Genomic DNA, 22,124 nt, shown 5'->3' on the forward strand with positions numbered 1-22,124 from the left:
TATATTTTAATGAATACTTTTAGGAAATAAATGAACAATATTTTTTTTTAGACAAACTGCATTTAAAGGGAAGCTCTGGTGAACAAAAACAATACTTTTCCATTTTAATTATTTTTTTAAAAAATATCCTTTAGAATTTCAAATAATTTTAATTCGTTTTTAAAAATATCCTTCAGAATTTTCTAACCTTGCTGTTCGCTAATCTGCCCAAATCTATCAGCAAAGAGAAAATATTCCCGGGAATGTAAGTACCACAAGATAAAGTGAAATAGTAATAAAGAAGGGCTTGATCTACATCTTAGGCCTCTGTCACACGTACGTTAAAATCACGCATGTGCCGCGAGACACGTATTTCCCCTGCGTGTTGCGTGTGGTAAGTACGTGTCTCCGGTACATGCGGCCCACATGTGTTCTCTGTGTGCTATCCGCGATAACACACGGAGAACTGGTAATTTGCATACTCACGTGGTCCTTGCTGCTGTCCCGGGTACTGATCTTCGGCTCCAGCCCCGCCCACTCCCCGCTGATGATGCTTCCGGCCGAGCGGAGGGGCGGAGATTAGCGCCCATTACAGCACGCCCACCTCGTTAACACGCTCATAATGAGCGGCGGCCGGCAGCAACTGTTTGCAGCGGAAGATTCTGCAGGGCTGGTGGAGGTGAGTATGTGTTTTTTTATTTTAAAATAATGACACATTTTTCTCCGGCGCGTGTCACATGGGACCGCATCCACACTACATCCGTGTGGTACGGGTGTGGGCTGTGTGACACCCGTGCTGCCGGAGAGAAACGGACATGTCGGCATGAGGAACCCACGGACACACGTAAGTACGGAATGGGCACACGTTCCGATCCAAAATACTTACATGTGTCCAAACCATTAGGAATCCATAGGTCCACGTGTGTACGTGTCTCCGGTATGTGAGAAAACTGCAAAACACGTACCGGAGGCACGTACATGTGACAGAGGCCTTAGAGGACAAGCTGATTTTTACATGGTATTGGAATATCTGAACTGAAACGTCTACCCATGAAAGACGAGTATAATTCACTTTAATCCTTCCGTTAAGACATTCACTCGTTTAATCTTGGGACAACTGATTCTTTAACACTCTACATTTTTTTCATAGTATGTTATTTTTATTTCTTTTTGATACGTAAGGTTTTTTATTTTTTTTATTTAGGGGGGAGTGATGTATTAAAACCAGATTTTAAGACATACAATAAATCAATGTATATTTCTATTTAAATAGTTTAAAGCTTAAAAACAGTGTAAAAATACCATACATATGCAGGAAATAGGCTTGATTGTAAACCAGAACAAGGCTGTCACGAGTGTGTCACGAGTGATAGACAGACATGTGCTTTCTGGAAATAGAAGGTCACAGCGTTTGGCTACGCAGAATGCTCCCTAACTTTCTATTGTTCCTGCTGTCAGTATTCATTATTATAGATAGCTTTCCTGCTGGATTTTCATCTCTCCCCCTTTTGGACCCAGCAGGAGCTCACCTTCCACCCAGCTGCTAATCATCAGTATTCTCTTGGTGCTTAAATACTCCCTTCTTCTTTGTGGTGACTGGTGCTGGTGATATTATTCAGTTAATTCTAGCTCTGGTTGCAAGCAGGTGGCTTGTACTCGTCTGTAGTATCATTGCTGAAGCTTTGCTGAACTCGTTACATACTGTAGATAGATATTTACATAGGTTGAAAAAAGACCTAGGTCCATCTACTTCAACCTTCCTCCACCAATTCTACATTTTGTCCCTAAGTCACTTATAACTGACAATGTTGTGTGTACTGAGGAAATCATCCAGCCTTTTTTAAAGGCTGTTATAGTATCTGCCATTACTACCTCTTGTGGTAGGGTATTCCACAATCTGAGTGCTCTAAAGGCCGATCGCACCCACCCCCGACTTTTGTGCATCACGGCAAATCGCTGCCCGTGGCGGACAAAATCGCTAGGCCCCGTCACACAGACTTACCTGCCTAGCGACGTCGCTGTGGTCGGTAAACAGCCTCTTTTCTAAGGGGGAGGTTCGTGCGGCGTCACAGCGACGTCACACGGCAGGCGTCCAATAGAAGCGTAGGGGTGGATAGCAGCCGCAGGAAAGTCACGCCCACCTTCTTGCCGGAGGACGCAGGTACGGTGTTGTTCGTTGTTTCTGGTGTCTCAAACATAGCAATGTGTGCTGCCTCAGGAACGACGAACAACCTGCGTCCTGAACCAGCAACGATTTTATGGAAATGAACTACGTGTCAACGATCAACGATAAGGTGAGTATTTTTGATCGCTAGCGGTCGCTTGTACGTGTCACACGCAACGACGTCGCTAACGAGGCCGGATGTGCGTCATGAATTCCGTGACCCCCAACGACATCTCGTTAGCGATGTCGTTGCGTGTAAACCAGCCTTAACTGTAAAGAACCCTTTCCTATTTAGCTGCTGGAATCACTTTTCTTCCAGCAGCTAAATAGGAAAGGGTTCTTTACAGTTAGAGCAGTCTGAGTCATCTGCGGATAAGTCTCCTATGTGTCCCTCTTGTGTCTTACTTTAACATTTAGTGGTATTGATGAAGAGCTCATCCCACCCGTTCCCTATTTAGGGTCCAGCACTAGGGTCAGGTACCCGGCTCGGCTCATAGGTGCGGAACCTATCTAGGGTGGTGAGGGACCCCAGAGACCAGCTGTAGGTTTAGTCAGGGGTCACCATCTCCCCCTTTCCTAGATGCAGGTGTCCTCTTCCCTTCCCTGTCGCCGCTCGCTTCATACTTCCTCGTACCTAGCGTGACAAAGGCTAGGAAGATAAAACATGAAGGATTTGCTTCAATGTGTAACTGGATCTTGCAAATACCTGGTGATGTGCTCAGTTTTGCTCTGCTCCAATGAGTGGATCAGTAATCTATGGCTCACAGATGGGACTCCTCTGGTCTGGCTCCTCTTTTGATTAGCCGGCATGGCACAATGTCATCATTGTGACTTGAACACACAACGACAGACAACATCGGCTAAGCAAATGAGGAGCCACAGATGCTGGCAGGTAGGAGCTACTTCTTGGGGCTCCCATCTATTGGCCATGGATTTCTGACCTGGCCACTGGGCCAGAGTCCTGCACATTTATTGGTTCATCTGTAGTAGATAGATGTCGGTCCTGACTTATATTCTTGGGCATGTTGGAAGGTTTGATAAAGGGTTGGACAGTTACTTAGCGCTATCTCCAAAAAGTAGCACTAGGTGGTTTTCTGTTCTTTACAAATGGTTTTCCAATGGAACATAGCCAGTAAGACTCCATATAAAGCTGGTCTCCTTCAGATAAGTCAGTAGCCTCAAAGATGGAAATATGTTGGCCTCTTGACATAGATACAGATAAGGATTTGTTCATTTCTACATTGTGGTTTCATTTATTACATAAGTTACATCCCTATGCTGGATCCATCATAAGACAAAGATCAGTTGCGACTGATGACCACATTGACTGTCACCGCCCTCTCTCTGCATCTAGAGACTTGTGACAGAATCTGGGCCAGAGTCTCTCTGTGCTGTCTGATCTGAGACCCATCACATTAAATGTATTCCCATTCCTTTGGTGCTAAAAGGGTTAATGTCTGTTTTACTTTCCAGCAGCTTCTGACTCCTGGCCTCAGGTGTTTCCGGTTGGTGACCACTCCTTTCTCTTATATATGGTCACATCTCCCAGTAGAGGGGCCGGTTATTCTGATTCATTCTGAAATTAGGTTTCAAGGTGGAAGGAGCTGCTGGAACCCTTGTTGTGTGAAGTGGTGTAGGTTGCAGTCCTGGTGTCTGACTGCAACAGTAAAGTTGGGATTTCTCCTTTGTTATTTCCTCTGTCTGTTTTACCTTCCCTTCATGTTGTTTTAGTGCAGAGTTGGGACTAGCGATCCTCACCTGCCAGCTCACTAGCCACGGTTATTGCAGGGCTTCTTAGAATTTTAGGTATCTTGCTCAGCGACAGGTGTAGAACCTTTATAGGGCTTGCTAGGAGTGCAGGTTGCAGCTGCATGTGAGTGCAGGAGGTGTCCCATCATCTCCCTCCCTAGTGCCAGAGCCCACCATTGTTAAAGTGTCAACTGTGTACCCCTTGTTTGTTGTGGTGAAACCCCTGTTTGTTGTGTATCTGTCACGCTCCCCGTGTCCCAGCACCACTCCTTACCCACTGATCCAGCCCATGTGTTCACCAGTCATGGCTGCCGCTCCCGCTCTTGCTCCCCTGAGTCCTGTTCCTGGTCTCAGGAGTCTGAGTCTGAGTATTAGCCTCATGGTTCTGTATAGGACCAGGCCGCGCCCACTCTCCTGGTCTTATAGGCCCAGCACACCTGAAGCAGGTAATGACATGGGGCTGTGCTGGGTATATAAGACTTGCCTTTCCATGTGGGCGGGGCCTGATCAACATGTCTTGTAGCTAGTCTTATGAGCTAGGTGCTCAGGTCCCCTGGTGCCGTGTCCTGCTGACTTCTTGTCATTGCTCCTTGGTACCTATGCCTGTTTACATTACTGTCCTAAAGAACTCTGTGACTCTGGTGACCTGTTTATACTTGTCCCTGCCACGTCAGCGCTCCGGCTGCCGTGTACCCTGCCCTCCGGTGGGGTGCAAGGTCCAGTGGATCCACCTCCTGGGCCTACCAGTCTTCCCGGCCCTGACAGTATCTCGACCTTCCCCAAGTCCATACGTGACATTGACTTATCATAGGTTTATTTAGGTTCTGTTGAAATTTCTGTCGTTTTGACAAGAAAATTAGCGCAAACTCTTTTTTTTTTTTAAGGGAAAATATGAAAAAATGTGATTTTCTGATGTTGAGTATTCTGCTGATCTGAGCCGTCTTGATTTGTTGACTGCTAGTCGTCTGACATTTGACCACCTATGTTAGGACCACTTGAGCTGTCAGACACCACAGTCTGGGTTTTATAATGACATTAGGCTGATTATATTTAGTTCATTGATAAATATTTTACAAGATGATAATATAGAGCTTATGCAATAAAATATGTGTATATTTCCACCATAGTGTATACACCAGATTATGCTACCAATATCTGCTGAGTGAGGATCTGACCTCTGGGATATCAAAGGATACAGACCTAGCTTTGTATTTGGGAATTATAGCACTGTTCTTCAGTTAATGAAAGAAAGCCTTTGTTCTAGGCGCCATTGGTCGGACTGTCAATATCAGTCAACGACGGCATAGCATAGGGTTCTAGGTACAGATCCAACCAAAAGCAACAACCCAAAGTCCTTTTTGGGACAGGGGCTCTTTTTGGCAACAATCTGAACTGCAGAATATGTTGACTTGTTATTTCCAATATCAGACTCTACAGCGGGTCCCAAACCTGTAGCTCAAGAGCCACTTGTGGCGCGTGGGCTCATGTTATGTGGCAGGTTTAGCAAACAGCTATGAAGAGCTGATGGAGAATTTTGTGAATAGCCCCACACAGAAGAGCACATCGGGATGTGTGTATACAATAATGGTGGGGAGAGGGAATAAGTATAGTAACCTGGAGACAGGACGATACCGCCAGTTAGAGGAGACATGAAGCTGGGTGCAATAATGTGGGGAGGGTGCTTGATGCAAGATTACATAGGGTAGAGTGGGAACCCTTTGATGTAAGTATCCTGCCAATGCAACAAGGTTTCTGTGTGCTTTCTGGGGAAAGCTTTGCCTATCATTTCATTGGGACTGTGGGGCTCTTGGTGTCACTATTGTGTAAATTGGAGGTTTCCCATCTATTAGAGCTGAATATGGTGCTCAAGTTTAGAAAGGTTGGGGACTGTTGATCTACTGTCATCTCGATGACCACCAGTGATCCCAGTCTACTGCACTGCCCTCCACGCATAAGTGAGTCACGTCCCATTCAAGTACATTTATACCAGGGATTGGAGATTTTGTCTTTTAAGGTGGCTTTACACGCTACGAGATCGCTAAAGCGATCTCATTGGGGTTACGGAATTTGTGACGCACATCCGGCCACGTTAGCGTAGTCGTCTTTGCGTGTGACACCTATTAGCGATTTTGAATTGTTGCAAAAACGTTCAAAATCGCTAATCGGTGACATGCCCCCCTCTTCCCAATTATCGTTGCTTCTGCAGTAACGATGTTGTTCCTCGTTTCTGCGGCAGCACACATCGCTACGTGTGACACCGCAGGAATGAGGAACCTCTCCTTACCTGCGTGCCGCCAGCAATGAGGAAGGAAAGAGGTAGGCAGGATGTTTGTCCCGCTCATCTCCGCCCCTCCGCTTTGATTGGGCGGCCGCTTAGTGACGACGCTGTGACGCTGAACGAACCGCCCCCTTAGAAAGGAGGCGGTTCGCCGGTCACAGCGACGTCGCAGAGCGGGTAAGTACGTGTGACGCTGCCGTAGTGATAATGTTCGCTACAGCAGCGATCAACACATATCGGCCGTACGATGGGGGCGTGTGCTATCACGCTCGACATCGCTAGCATCGGCTAGCGATGTCGCAGCATGTAAAGCCCGCTTTACTGTCACTTTCCCAGCTCCTTGAGAGTAGCTATTAAGATGTGATTTATTTTCCTCTGTCAGAGATTGCTCTCATCATGATTATGTCAACTACATGATGACTTCATTCAGATCACTTAGGAAATGCATTATTCACACCTTCTACTGTTGTGTGGAGATGTAATGATGACAATTTGACAAATATGTAACCTAACGTGTTCTCTAATTTAAAGAAGTTGGCCACTACTTGTTTATCGATAGGCCATGTTTAGGTAGGTCATCAATATCTGATCGGGAAGGGGGTGCACCATTCGGCACTATACATATCAGACAGCATGTATGATTCCAAGCAGTCAGGCACGCTGTCAAACAGGATGGGGGCGCGGTCTGCCTGTAACCAATCACAGATGCCGGTACTGCCGGTGGATGGGGGAAGCAGTGCATATTCATGTGGTTAATGAGCAGCCCAGAAGTAGTGTTACAGTTGTGCGGAGACTGGTAAGCATAACGCTCCTGCAATATTCTTATTTTCTTTCTTTTTCTTTTATTTTATATTTGAATTACCCGAGTGGCAGGATCTGGATAGTTACCCACAGTTCTCTGAGAACTACGGGCTTCAGATTGGTTCATGGGTGCTAGGTTTTCTCACGCGGATCCAGACTTTTACAGTCTGGGTTATTAGAATCATGGAATCATAGAATGATAGAGTTGGAAGGGACCTCAAGGGCCATTGGGACCAACCCTCTGCGAGTGCAGGCTTTCCTAAATCATCCCAGCTATATGTTTATCCAGTTTCCGCTTTAAGATTTCCATTTATGGAGAGCTCACCACCTCCCATGGTCGCCTGTTCCCCTCCCTGACTGCCCTCAGTACCTCCGGGGGCCGCCTGTTCCACTCCCTTACTGCCCTCACTACCTCCGGTGGCCGCCTGTTCCACTCTCTGACTGCCCTCACTACCTCTAGTGGTCGCTTGTTCCACTCTCTGACTTCCCTCGCTGTCAGAATGTTTTTCCTAATGTCTAATCTGAATCTCCTTCCTTTTAGTTTCATCCCATTGCTTCATGTTGTTCCTTGTGCTAATGAGAATAGGGTAGTTCCCTCTGCACTATGACTACCTTTCAGATATTTGTAGACCGCTATTAAGTCTCCTCTCAGCCTTCTCTTTTTCAAACTAAACATCCCTAGTTCTTTTAGTTCGGCCATCACTACTTGTTGTGCTTTTTTCATTTTAGAGATTGGCATATTTGTAAGTCCCACAGGTGCTACCGATGACATTTCCAGGAGGGATTTTCCGGTCGTTGATTCCTATATTATTCCCAATTACCCTTACCCGGTATCAATAATATCACGGACACTGCTTGCGACTTGGTAAAAAATGGCCACAGCAGCCCTTTATTGCCTATTGTTTACACACTAACACAAGGGGGCGCCGTCCAACGGGCGTCCCCAACATTTAACAATAGGTAATACCATAATAATAATAATACAGTACGTAATACAATACGTAACCCTGGGTAGGCCCGATCCAGAAACCACCTTCCACCACCAAAACATGATCCCTTGCCGCAACACACACCGGGCCGGAGATGAGGTATGAATCACCTACGGATCAATACCCCCCACCTTGCAGGACCCATGCCTGCAAGATCCTTGTAACCGGAGCCACTATATCCTACAAGTGACTCTCCAATCAAATAACATTATCCGTTAAACCGCCTCTGGACCAGACCTACCCCCGCCACAGAACAGGCCACGTGACACCTTGCGTGACCTGGACCCCCACACACCCAACGTTTGCTCCCCCAACTTGCAAGCCAAACCAACCATTAAAACCTTTCCATCTATCACTTAAACTCTGAGCATCCAATATATGCACCAGCCAGCGTACCCAGTCCACCTTACTGCACCGCACTCCCCTGATCCTTGGTGGCAGGAGCCACCGGGTCCCTGTGACGGCCACTCAGGCCCACCATGCCACAAGCTCCCAAACTATACCGGAATCCACACCATGCCCCGCTGGCCTTATTATAACCAATTAAATGCAGTACCGACTGTACCATCATCCTCCCCAGTACCGACCAAAGAACCACTGTACAGTCACCCTGTACAGTCGGTCCTCCTCCTGTCTCCAGCTGAATTAAACCACCACTGGGGTTGAGATACAACAACAGGATGACACTCACACTGCTTATGCTACTGGGTCACTTCGCACCCCAAACCTAGTTCTCCCAGGAAACCGCTAAAGTGAAACCCCGCTGTAAAACGACTGCAATCCATAGCCTTGAAATTTCCCCTACAGCTGACCTTGCAGCTTCCCCAGAGCCAAATATCACTACCGGCCTCCCCTGACCGATTTATTCCGCCATCACACCCTCTGACAACAACAGAGGCTCGAGCTGTCTTCCCCAGAAAATCCCAAAATCTTCCCACATACTCAACTACCACACTAATGGACCTTCTTCATCCGAAATCAGGCCCACTTAATTTCAACGAGGCCCACACAGCCTAACGGAACCATGCTCCACCCCAAAATTAACACGGCCTCAAAAAACAAAACAACCGCAACCATCGCCCTGTACCCCTTACTGAGGCGAAGATATTGAAGCATTACCTTCAATCCCAAGGTCCCAAACAACACCTCCAACCATAATGCATATTCCGCTTGCCTCCGCAAACTGGACCACGACAAGCTCCCTGTACTACAATGCCCACCGGAAAATTGCAGCCACACCACTGGCCCGGTTGACTCCATATGCAACTATGGGCATCAGGAGACACAACTTTACCAAACACCATGTCCGGGCCTTTCGATCTCAAGGAAAACCTTGTGACACGCAACCCCCTTTGAGCTCTCATATTACACCCCAAGATAAATTAAAACCTTGGCCACACCATAGTATCCGCTCAAAGCCGACCACCGAGGGGCGTACCACTATTTTCCCATAACGCACAACTGCACCTTCAAACCAAATACCTTCGTGCCGTGAGACCGGAGCACCACGACTCCCTAAGCAAACCCTTACCCAGATGCCCATACCTACCACCGGGCCAAGCATTCCTTTTTTTTTTAAATTGTATATGAATATTAAATAGACTCCACCAGCCCACAGATGCCAGGAGTCCACCCATGCAAAACACCCAATAATACCAGATGGCCCTAAGCTATCCGACTTACACTCTATGCACCACAAGTACTTAATCCTCTAGTCCAAACCATAACTCGCATAGTCCCCACCCGTAATCACGGCTGTCCGAAAAACTCCATTATTCCGTCCGCAGCCCACCATTGCTGATTAACCGAGTTCACCCACAGCAGCCCAAAGCTGCCCAGCACCTACATTGACACCAATTCAGTCACGCTGGACTCAACATTCCTCCCAGCACCAACCTCCACAATGGGATAACATGCTGACTAGCCACAAATTAACCCCATGTTACCATTGATGCGGTTGCAAACCTACAAGCCCATTACAGCAACCAACACTTCACCTTCTCCTACATTTCCGCTCTCCTTTATTCACTTATCCACAGCAACCCTCGCACCATACCGGGGCCCCGCACCTACACATCACTCACAAAAACCCCCTGAAAACTCCTCGCACACACCGTACCGCGGGACCCCTCTCCCCTTTACCTTACCCACCATAATTCATCCAATAAGAACCACCATGCATCAGAAGATTAATAATGAAACACCCCAGCAAACCTTCAATAACTGCGCCGTCTCACCCGCTCACATGTGCCGCAATCATCAGCCCCCTTAACCAAGTCTCACAAGACCTAAACTGCGGTAAACGCCGAACCTCGCCATCCCCAACCTGCAACTGTAACCACCGGACCTGACGCCACCTGCACCCTCACGGCCCCGCTGCCATGAGACCACCCCGTCCGTAACTCTGCCCCTGGCCTCCAGAACATGAACCCACACCCCCCCGGGGACCACGGCACCAACCGACCTATAAACTAACCACATGCTCCAAACCCCCCCAGCTGCTACCCATATCTCCAGACACTACTCCACTACAGCGACTGTCCCCCCACCACTACAAAAAGGCTGAAACTTAAATTGATTACCGCGCCAGGCTGCCTCCAGAGGACGCCCTCAGATCAGCCGTCACCGTCCTTTTCGCCAGTCGTCCGTCGCTGATCCCGGGACAGTCCCTCAAGCTGCAGGCACCGAATGCCCGCCGGGTTCGCCCCCTGACGCCAGGAGCACCGTGTCCACATGCCCTGTTTGGGCCAATTGTCGCCTCCACAATGCTGGGCGCTCCCCTCCTGGGGGAAGCCGCTACTGATGAGAGCTGCACCCTTGTCCCAATGCCTGCTCCAGGATAGACAGCAGGCCTCCTGTCTCCTCCTCGTCGCCACCTGCTGCGCCCAGTCCTCCGGTCCCGATGATCCAGCCACACAGGGGAGGTGACCCTGCAGGCGCCTCCTGTCTCCTCCTCGCCGCCGCCTACTGCGCCCAATCTTCCGGTCCCGATAATCCAGCCACACAGGTGAGGTGACCCTGCAGGCGCCTCCTGTCTCCTCCTCGCCGCCGCCTGCTGCGCCCAGTCCTCCGGTCCCGATAATCCAGCCACACAGGTGAGGTGACCCTGTAGGCAGCCGTCCTCCGCCCCCCCCGCAGAGGGAGGGGGGGGGTGTTGTCCATCCACCGCTGCTGGGCGCGCTCCCTGCCAGGAGCGGCCGCATCGCTCAAAAAATCCAGCCTGAGGCCTCACACCGGAAGTAGGCCCCCGGGCTGGACACACCCCCTTTTCGGCCGTCGCGGCCCTGCAGGAGATTCCTCCCGACAGCCAGAGCAGGCGCTGCAAGCTACCGCTGCCCACCCAGCTGCGGAGGGTCCCCACGGGAGTGGGGGCTCTCACGTTGTCCTCCTCACCCCCACCTTCCCCAAAAGACCCCGGCGAGTCCTGAAACTGCCAGCACTGCAGCAAAGGGGGGAGGGGGGAAGGTGCCGAGGAGACACCCAGGCAGCCTGGGTGTGGGACTGCACTGCCTGGGCGCCCTGCACCGCCATGCTGACCAGATCTGAGGATTCCTCAGGACATCATGATAGAGGTTCCCCAGCCCGTCAAAGCTGCAGTTCTGCGATGTCCAGATCCATCAGGCTGGATGTCATGATGGAGATTCCCCAGCCCGTCCAAGCTGTCATCCAGGAAATGCAAGAGGAGGTAATTGACTCCCACCTCCTATTATATACACCATGAAGCTCTCTCCTTTACTACCACCACACGCCACCCCCTAACCAATCACCTTCTTTTCCTCATTGCTAAACGAACCAACACTGTTTAACCCCATCAACTCCCTACCCTCCGGGCTGTCATGTCGCCCCTACACCCTATGGGTTCCATGGCTTTCTCATCTGTCAGACATTTGTTTTCTATCTTGCAGATATGCCAAAAATGTCTAAGATGGAAATAACCCTTTAATATAAAAATTTTGACAAGTTGTGTTGGCACACTCTTATTTAAAAATCTGTCTTATGTTTCAGGTAAGGAGAACTTTAGAGGAGTTTCCTAAATTCTACAAGGTATGAACAATCCACAGGGATAAATACTAGATTTGGGAGGGTCCTAGTGTTGACATCAGGGATCTTTGAGGGGCTCAGTACTGAGACCTCTAGTAGTTATCCCATATCCTAGGCAGGCGATAACTTGCAGCAACTGGCCTGCCTATTTACATTTTTTATAAATATTGAATATTACGTAACTCATTTAATTAGATAAATGTGACCCGGTGTATGATTCTTAAAGGGTTTGTCCACAACTTTTATATTAATGACCTATTCCCAGAATCGTGGGGTGTGACACCGGGATTTCAGACAATCAATTGTATATTCTTTTGTGGTGGCCCAAAGTTAATGTCAATAGTGTACAGAACACAAAGCCACAGCTCCATACACTGTTTAGTGACCGCTGCTGGGTACTGCAGGTCAGATCTTATTAAAAAGAATAGCAGCTACTGCAGCACCCGGCAGTGGCTGCTACACGGTGTATGGGCCCATCGCCCTCCTTATCCATGGTCAGATGCATCTTAAATCACCAGTCCACGGTAGACCCCTGGTGGCTTCTCCCTGCTCCACTCCACTGGACTGTCCATTAGTGATGAGCGAGCCCTACCAAACTTGGGTGCTCGGTACTTGTAACCAATAGTTGGATGCTCTGATAACCTTGACTCGTGAATAGAGTTGAGCGCGGTTCGTGGTTCGTGGTTCTCCAGTCCTAGGCTCGAGTGATTTTGGGCCCTGTTCTAGATCGAACTAGAACTCGAGCTTTTTGCAAAAGCTCGATAGTTCTAGAAACGTTCGAGAACGGTTCTAGCAGCAAAAAAACAGCTAAATCCTAGCTTGGTTTCTGCTGTAATAGTGTAAGTCACTCTGTGAATCACACTATTATGACATTTCAATGTATAGTGTGCGTGAACAGCGCCTTCAGATCACTGCTGTTTCTATAATGGCGATCGCCATTTTTTTTTTTTTTTTTCTTGTCTTCCTTCCCTAAGCGCGCGCGTCTTGTGGGGCGGTCCAGCATGTCAGCCAATCCCAGACACACACACAGCTAAGTGGACTTTTAGCCAGAGAAGCAACGGCATGTGTGATAGGATGTCCATGTCACATGTCCCTGCATTATAAAACCGGACATTTTCCTCCAGGACGCCATTATCTCTTCTGCGTCTTTGGTGTCAGACATCACTGTCGCAGCTGCTTCCTGAGTCATATCGCCGATACTGCTGTATGCGCTCCATACACAGCGCTGGACAGCTTAGGGAGAGCACTTTCTAGCAGTCCTTTTAAGGGCTCAAACCGGCAGGGTCAGAGTTAAGGTGACAGGTCCTGAAAACAGCGCCAGCGTCTGTGTAGCCAAGGTCAGGGATTTCCTCCCTGCATTTCCCTATTAGGAGGGATAGAAAGGCAGGCTTCCATTCCTCTATCCAGAGCCCCAAAATCCTGGCACTGTACCCTCCTGTCCTCTGCACACTCCAACTCATAACTAAGCCATTATACTAGCAAACACTCAGTGTACCTAGTGGCATCCTATTTGTGGCTATTGGACTTTACTATAGTCACACTAGTGCAAAGACATTTGCAGAGCGCGTCTGCCTGCATTGCACACTCCAACTCATTATAACTAAGCCATTATACTAGCAAACACTCAGTGTACCTAGTGGCATCCTATACGTGGCTATTGGACTTTGCTATAGTCACACTAGTGCAAAGACATTTGCAGAGCGCGTCTGCCTGCATTGCACACTCCAACTCATTATAACTCAGCCATTATACTAGCAAACAGTCAGTGTACCTAGTGGCATCCTAAACGTGACTATTGTACTTTTGTCTATTCACACTATTGTAAAGATATTTGCAGCACGTCTGCCTGCATTGCACACTCCAACTTTTTTTAACTCAGCCATTATACTAGCAAACAGTCAGTGTACCTAGTGGCATCCTAAACGTGGCTATTGTACTTTTGTCTACTCAAACTAGTGGAAAGATATTTGCAGCACCTCTACCTGCATTGCACACTCCAACTTTTTTTAACTCAGCCATTATACTAGCAAACACTCAGTGTACCTAGTGGCATCCTAAACGTGGCTATTGTACTTTTGTCTACTCAAAGTAGTGGAAAGATATTTGCAGCACGTCTGCCTGCATTGCACACTCCAACTTTTTTTAACTCAGCCATTATACTAGCAAACAGTCAGTGTACCTAGTGGCATCCTAAACTTGGCTATTGTACTTTTGTCTATTCACACTATTGTAAAGATATTTGCAGCACGTCTGCCTGCATTGCACACTCCAACTTTTTTTAACTCAGCCATTATACTAGCAAACACTCAGTGTACCTAGTGGCATCCTAAACGTGGCTATTGTACTTTTGTCTATTCACACTATTGTAAAGATATTTGCAGTACGTCTGCCTGCATTGCACACTCCAACTTTTTTTAACTCAGCCATTATACTAGCAAACAGTCAGTGTACCTAGTGGCATCCTAAACGTGGCTATTGTACTTTTGTCTACTCAAACTAGTGGAAAGATATTTGCAGCATGTCTGCCTGCATTGCACACTCCAACTTTTTTGAACTCAGCCATTATACTAGCAAACACTCAGTGTACCTAGTGGCATCCTAAACGTGACTATTGTACTTTTGTCTACTCAAACTAGTGGAAAGATATTTGCAGCACGTCTGCCTGCATTGCACACTCCAACTTTTTTTAACTCAGCCATTATACTAGCAAACACTCAGTGTACCTAGTGGCATCCTAAACGTGGCTATTGTACTTTTGTCTACTCAAACTAGTGGAAAGATATTTGCAGCACGTCTGCCTGCATTGCACACTCCAACTTTTTTTAACTCAGCCATTATACTAGCAAACACTCAGTGTACCTAGTGGCATCCTAAACGTGACTATTGTACTTTTGTCTACTCAAAGTAGTGGAAAGATATTTGCAGCATGTCTGCCTGCATTGCACACTCCAACTTTTTTTAACTCAGCCATTATACTAGCAAACACTCAGTGTACCTAGTGGCATCCTAAACGTGACTATTGTACTCCATTAGTGCCCCACTGGTGCAAATCTATGTGCAGCACCTCTGCATGACACCCTCCTGCTCTGTTTTTAATGAGCTATAATGATAGCAAAAAATACTGCCATTTAGTGGCATCATAGAAGTGGCTGTTGTATTCCATTAGTGCCCCACTGGTGCCAAGCTATTTCTAGCACCTCTGCATGACACCCTCCTGCTCTGTTTTTAATAAGCTATAATGATAGCAAAAAATACTGCCATTTAGTGGCATCATAGAAATGGCTGTTGTATTCCATTAGTGCCCCACTGGTGACAAGCTATTTATAGCACCTCTACATGACACCCTCATGCACATTTTGCTACGCTAATGTTATAGCAAACTCATGGAATTCATTGCTGCATTTCATAATTCGGAGGGATAGAAAGTCAGGCTTCCTTTAGCTTTTCCTTCTGTTCATAGACAGCATCTCCAAGAGCAATTTCCCCTCCACGTCTAAGTGTGGAGAGGCAGCTAGTGCGCATGCGTGTGCCGATTTACCCCAGCTGCAGCCTAATTACAGTGTTTCGCCTAGTGAGTATGCTCAGCCTGACTGTGTTATTCCTGACGCTAAGTCTTCATTTCGGGATACAGCGCATGCTCCCACACTAAGTGTGAAAAGCCTCTTTGCACAGGTACTTGCACTCCGTGCCGGGTCTAAGTCCTGTTTTGTGCCTAGACACCATGCTAAAGCTGATAGTCTTTTTTCATAGACTGTATTTCATGCTACTGAGCATGCTCAGGAACTTACTGCATCAGAGACTAGGTACGGTAATGAACTCTTGGGCCCTGCCCCTGATGTGGGGGTCCCATATAGACCACAGGGCATCAGGTGTCCTCCCAAATGGCTTGCAGAGGCCCACCCCTATGACTTGTCACCGCATTATTGATGGTCAGACGATGACTGGTGAGGTGTTTGGGTCATGGCAGCCATGAGGTCATCATTGAAGTTGCGTTTCCAAATAGGACGCTACTTATGCCACTCATGACGTGTCACTTTACTTTTGTCTCCAGGAGGTGCATTGTGGTTCACCCTGGTTTGGGGCGGACCCAGGTTATAAAAGGGGCTGGAGCCAACAAGGAGGTGCGCAGTCTTCTATTATGCTACGAAAGAGCACACCTCCATGTGTTGAACCCATTGCGGCTTTAGGCCAGAGGTAGGCAGGGATAGGGTGTCGATGCAGGCCACCACCACAGTTGGTAACGCAGAACGGTTAAGACCAGCTCCTGTCCTACCAGTCCTGCTTGTGCAGCCCAGTGGCATTAACAGGCCTGCTGCTGCTGATGCGCCTGCTGTCCACAGGTGTGGCCCCTACGCACACGGTCAGCGTACTCAATGGCCGCTGTGTGGTTAACAGGGAGATCCTGGGCTGGGTGGGCATGTGGACCCTGTGACGCTAACAGGGCTCCCAGTCTCCAGATCCAAATGGCGTCTAACTCGGTTCAGGCTACTATTAGTTTCATAGCCACACAGCTCTGTATCCTCCACCAAACCTTCCAGTTGCCAACCTCTCCTTTTCCAACTGGGAGCACGGTGGACACTGACTGCTGATGGTGATATATACCTTTCTCTTTCTTTTCTTATTAATTTTCGTTATATAGCGGTAACATAGTATATACCACTTTATCCAAATCTGCCAGTCCCACTGTAACAGATGGTGTTTCTTCAGCAAATGTTACTGTTGCTTAACCACCAAATCCACGGACCAAAACTTATTTCCCCTTTCCAACACACCTGTTCCCCTTTCCACCAGCATCTGTCCTTTTTCAACTCATTTTGGTATATGAACAAAAGTGCAACTCTGCAGGGACACCGTACTCAACGCCATCTCAGCACAGCAGCCAGCCCTCGGTCCCTCAGATGTGGACAAGTAAAAGACCATTTCCTCCTATCCATGACAAAGCGTTGAGATTCACTCTGTGCAGCACTGGTGTTTAGTGGGAAAGTAGATCTAAGATTGCGTACCACATTCTGCAGATACTCCTGTATACGTGCGTCCATTTATATGGCACGAATTATTTTGCCAAATTTTGTCTTGTACCGGGGATGTAACAGTGTGGCAACCCAGTATTCTGGATTACTTTGAATTCGTACAATCCGAGGGTCATGTTGTAGGTAGTGCAGCAAGAAGCCGCTGATGTGTCTTGTGCATCCAGGAGGACCAAGTCCTTGGTGTGTTGGTGGCGGAGAGGTGAGAATCGTGCCTCCTTCCTCTGCCCTCTCACCACAACCTCGCACAACCGAAATGTGAGCAAGCTCTCACTCATCTGCTGAGTCTTCCATGCCCATCGCAAGTTCGTTCTCCATTTCTTCATTGGCTCCTGCACCTTCCTCAACACTTTTTGCTGATACTATGCACCCTTGTTAATCCCTCTCCCTCACCATGACTGCCGCCTAGGTGCCGCTGACCATCTGGACCTCGTAGATCTTGTTATCCCTTCCGCATATGACTCCTCCTGTACTTCCTCCCCTTCCTCTTGTCCCAACACCTGATTCCGAATAATAATTACAGTGCGCTCCATCATGTAGATGACCAGAATTGTCACGCTGAGAATGACATTGCCAGTGCTAAACATCTTCGTCGACATTTGTAAACTGTGTAGCAGGGTGCATAGGTCCTTGATCTGACACCACTCCAGCAGCGTGATCTGCACCACCTCTGGATCAAGTTATCCCAGGCTATATGTCATAACGTATTGCAGCAGGGTTCGGCGGTGCTGCCACAAACGCTGCAACATGTGCAGATTCAAATTCCTGCGTGTGGGCACATCGCATTTCAGGCGTTTAACCAGCAGACCTAAAGACTTCTGTAGCGACGAAAGTTGTTGAGCTGCTGTGTGCGCACGATGGAAGTGAGCACATAGCGAGCGTGCACGCTGCACAAGGCCATGTAGGCCGTGATGGTGTTTTAAAAATTGATGGAGAATTAGGTTCAACACGTGAGCCATACAAGGCACGTGTGTCACATTGCCCTGACGATGGCCCGCAGCCAGGTTTGCATCATTGCCGCACACGGCTGTTAAGTCACCAACGGAGTCCGCTCCGTCAATTTGTACTCCGGTCGCCAGGTGACAACGTGTTCCTTTCATGAATAGGGCTGATGATGGGAGAGGAGTCGATGCCAGCGGCGCAGGTGGACGCAGGTTATGCTCACACACTGGGCTGCATTACCTTGACAGATGCAGAATCTCTGGCTGAATGTAGCTGGTGGGTATCTCACAGATGAAATACCATCATACAGCTACAACCAATGGGAAGACACCACACCCTTTTTTATGCCCATCCTGTCTGCAGACCACTGCCAGACATAGCTATGAACCTCTGGTTAATTTTACCCCCAGTTCAGTTTTATGATTTTGTGTGCTTGTTACCTGACTACTTTTCCTGCTTGCTGTTTATGTACCTTGTTGGCCGATCCGCATTTCACCTCTGCTTGTTTTCTGATTAAGTCCTGCCCGTCCCATTCTGTTCCTGTTCCTCAATTAATGTTTTGACCCTGCCTGACTACTATTCTCTGGAAATGCAGCCTTCCACAGGTATTAATCACCTTGGGCCCTGTGTAATTCCTAATCCCTGTATAGGGGTTAAAGGGTTTCAGGGTTCTAGGGGTCCTACTTGGTGAGTGGCTTCCCTCTAGCCTATCATTAACAGCCCATCTGAGTGTGTGGATCAAGGAAGGCGTTACACCGTGCTCTCTGCAGAAGGCCGTGTGGTCCAGGAGAGTGCTTTAAAAATTGCTGGACAACCAGGTTCAACACGTGAACCACACAAGCCATGTGTGTCACATTGTCACAGCGAAGGGCCGCACCCATGTTTGCATCATTGTCGCACCCGGCCTTCCCTGGCTGCTGGTTGAGTGGAGACAACTATTGATGAAACTCGGTATCCAGAGCTAACCGTCCACAACTTCTCAGCGGTGTGACTCACATTTCCCATACATTTCAAAGTAAAACTTTGACCGCCTGATGGCATTGAGCTCTGCTGCCAGCATAGTAAGGAGGTGTGTGGTAGTCCTTGTGCGCAGTTACAAGGAAGGGTGGCCTGACCACACAGGGTTTGCGCCAAGGTGGAGGACCCACACGAGGTTGAAGAGGCAGAAGCAGTGTATTAACTTCTACATACAGAAGAAGGATTGAAACAACTCGTGGGGACGGCAAGACTTGTACAGCAGACCCTTCTCCATCTCTCACCATAGTTTGCCAGTGCCCAGTCAGTGACATGTAATGACCCTGTCTATGCTTACTGGTCCAAGTATCTGTGTTGAAATGCACCCTGTCGCACACAGAGTTTCTCAAGGAAGTGGTGATGTTGTGTGCGACATGCTGGTGTATCGCGGGCATGCTGTTCTTGGAGAAGCAGTGGTGATTGGGCATCTTGTACTGGATCACAGCGACAGACATAAGGTCTCTAAAATCCTGTGTGTCCACTAGGCGGGAAGGCAGCATTTCGGTAGCCAACAGCTTACAGAGGGATAGAGTCAACCTCTTTGCTTTGTAATGGGTCGCAGGAAGTGGCCTTTTATTTGACCACATCTGAGGGACAGAGATCTGGCTGCTGTGTGTAGACGGTGTTGAGTAGGGCGTCCCTGGAAAAATGCAGGTTTGTGAGGAAAGTGCAGGCGGAGACATGATGTTGCCTTCATCCAACGTTGGTGCTATCGATGTCTGAGAGAGCTGTACACACTCACTTGTTTCCCCTTCCAAACCAACTGACGACCTACCAAGCAAACTGCCTGTTGCGGTTACAGTGGTGGAAGTTGTGGGTGGAAAAACAGGTGAGACAGCTGTCCCCACAGTCCTAGAAGATGACGAGCGCGCGGATGCACTGGAAGGGGCAGGCGGTGGATGGTTCGCTCCGCTAGGCCGCATTGCAGCACGGTGAGCTTCCCACCGGGCCATATGATATTTATTCATGTGACGATTCATGGAAGAAGTTGTCAAACTGCTGAGGTTTTGACCTCTACTAAGAGAACCATGACAAATTTTACAGATCACATAATTTGGGCGATCTTTTTCTATGTCAAAAAAGGACCAGGCTAGGCAAGGCTTAGAGGCCATGCGACCTGTTGATCCACCCCGAATAATGCTCAGAGGCAGAGTGGTGGCTGAGGATGCAGTTGTAGACGTGCTACCAGTGCTCCGACTCTGTCCAGGAAGGCGCAAGGTAACTTCGTCGTCGGTTGCATCCTCCTCCACCGCCTCTGTTTACCTCCTCGAGTGTCTGACTGTGGGTTGACAGTAGGTGGGATCTAGAACTTCATCATCAATTGTTGTGTTTGCACTCCCCTCCCCCTCAGACCGAGCCTCTTCTTGCCCTGACCGAATATTTAAGTTGTCATCCCAATCGGGTATCTGCGTCTCATCTTCATCAGTATGTTCCTCATTGTCTATAACCACAGGTGTTGGAAAGGCAGCATTTTGGTAGCCAACAGTTTGCAGATACTGAAAGTCAACCTCCAAGCCATGTCATGCCTTTCGAAAAGCATGTAAAACACAGTAAGGGGACTCCAACCACAGTCTCCCTCGTTGCCACTAATTGGGCCACACACACCCCACTTGACTGGCATCAGTTGACCCACATTTTCAAGATGAAAAAGATGCTTTGCATGAAGCACTCTCAAAAATACGCGTGCCTTTCCCGTCCCCTGGCTGACCCAGGGGAAGAAAAGTCCTCTGAGAGCCATGACTTGTTCATCTTGGTTCTTTTAGAAACACAGCGAGGGGACTCCAACCACAGTCTCCCTCGTTGCTACTAATTGGGCCACACACACCCCACTTGACTGGCATCGGTTGACCCCACTTTTGAAAAAGAAAAAGATGCTTTGCATGAAGCACTCTCAAAAATACGCGTGCCTTTCCCGTCCCCTGGCTGACCCAGGGGAAGAAAAGTCCTCTGAGAGCCATGACTTGTTCATCTTGGTTCTTTTAGAAACACAGCGAGGGGACTCCAACCACAGTCTCCCTCGTTGCCACTAATTGGGCCACACACACCCCACTTGACTGGCATCAGTTGACCCACATTTTCAAGATGAAAAAGATGCTTTGCATGAAGCACTCTCAAAAATACGCGTGCCTTTCCCGTCCCCTGGCTGACCCAGGGGAAGAAAAGTCCTCTGAGAGCCATGACTTGTTCATCTTGGTTCTTTTAGAAACACAGCGAGGGGACTCCAACCACAGTCTCCCTCATTGCTACTAATTGGGCCACACACACCCCACTTGACTGGCATCGGTTGACCCCACTTTTAAAAAAAGAAAAAGATGCTTTGCATGAAGCACTCTCAAAAATACGCGTGCCTTTCCCGTCCCCTGGCTGACCCAGGGGAAGAAAAGTCCTCTGAGAGCCATGACTTGTTCATCTTGGTTCTTTTAGAAACACAGCGAGGGGACTCCAACCACAGTCTCCCTCGTTGCCACTAATTGGGCCACACACACCCCACTTGACTGGCATCAGTTGACCCACATTTTCAAGATGAAAACGATGCTTTGCATGAAGCACTCTCAAAAATACGCGTGCCTTTCCCGTCCCCTGGCTGACCCAGGGGAAGAAAAGTCCTCTGAGAGCCATGACTTGTTCATCTTGGTTCTTTTAGAAACACAGCGAGGGGACTCCAACCACAGTCTCCCTCGTTGCTACTAATTGGGCCACACACACCCCACTTGACTGGCATCGGTTGACCCCACTTTTGAAAAAGAAAAAGATGCTTTGCATGAAGCACTCTCAAAAATACGCGTGCCTTTCCCGTCCCCTGGCTGACCCAGGGGAAGAAAAGTCCTCTGAGAGCCATGACTTGTTCATCTTGGTTCTTTTAGAAACACAGCGAGGGGACTCCAACCACAGTCTCCCTCGTTGCCACTAATTGGGCCACACACACCCCACTTGACTGGCATCAGTTGACCCACATTTTCAAGATGAAAAAGATGCTTTGCATGAAGCACTCTCAAAAATACGCGTGCCTTTCCCGTCCCCTGGCTGACCCAGGGGAAGAAAAGTCCTCTGAGAGCCATGACTTGTTCATCTTGGTTCTTTTAGAAACACAGCGAGGGGACTCCAACCACAGTCTCCCTCGTTGCTACTAATTGGGCCAC

The sequence above is a fragment of the Anomaloglossus baeobatrachus genome, chromosome 7, assembly GCF_048569485.1.
Source record: "Anomaloglossus baeobatrachus isolate aAnoBae1 chromosome 7, aAnoBae1.hap1, whole genome shotgun sequence".
In the NCBI taxonomy this organism is placed as follows: Eukaryota; Metazoa; Chordata; class Amphibia; order Anura; family Aromobatidae; genus Anomaloglossus; species Anomaloglossus baeobatrachus.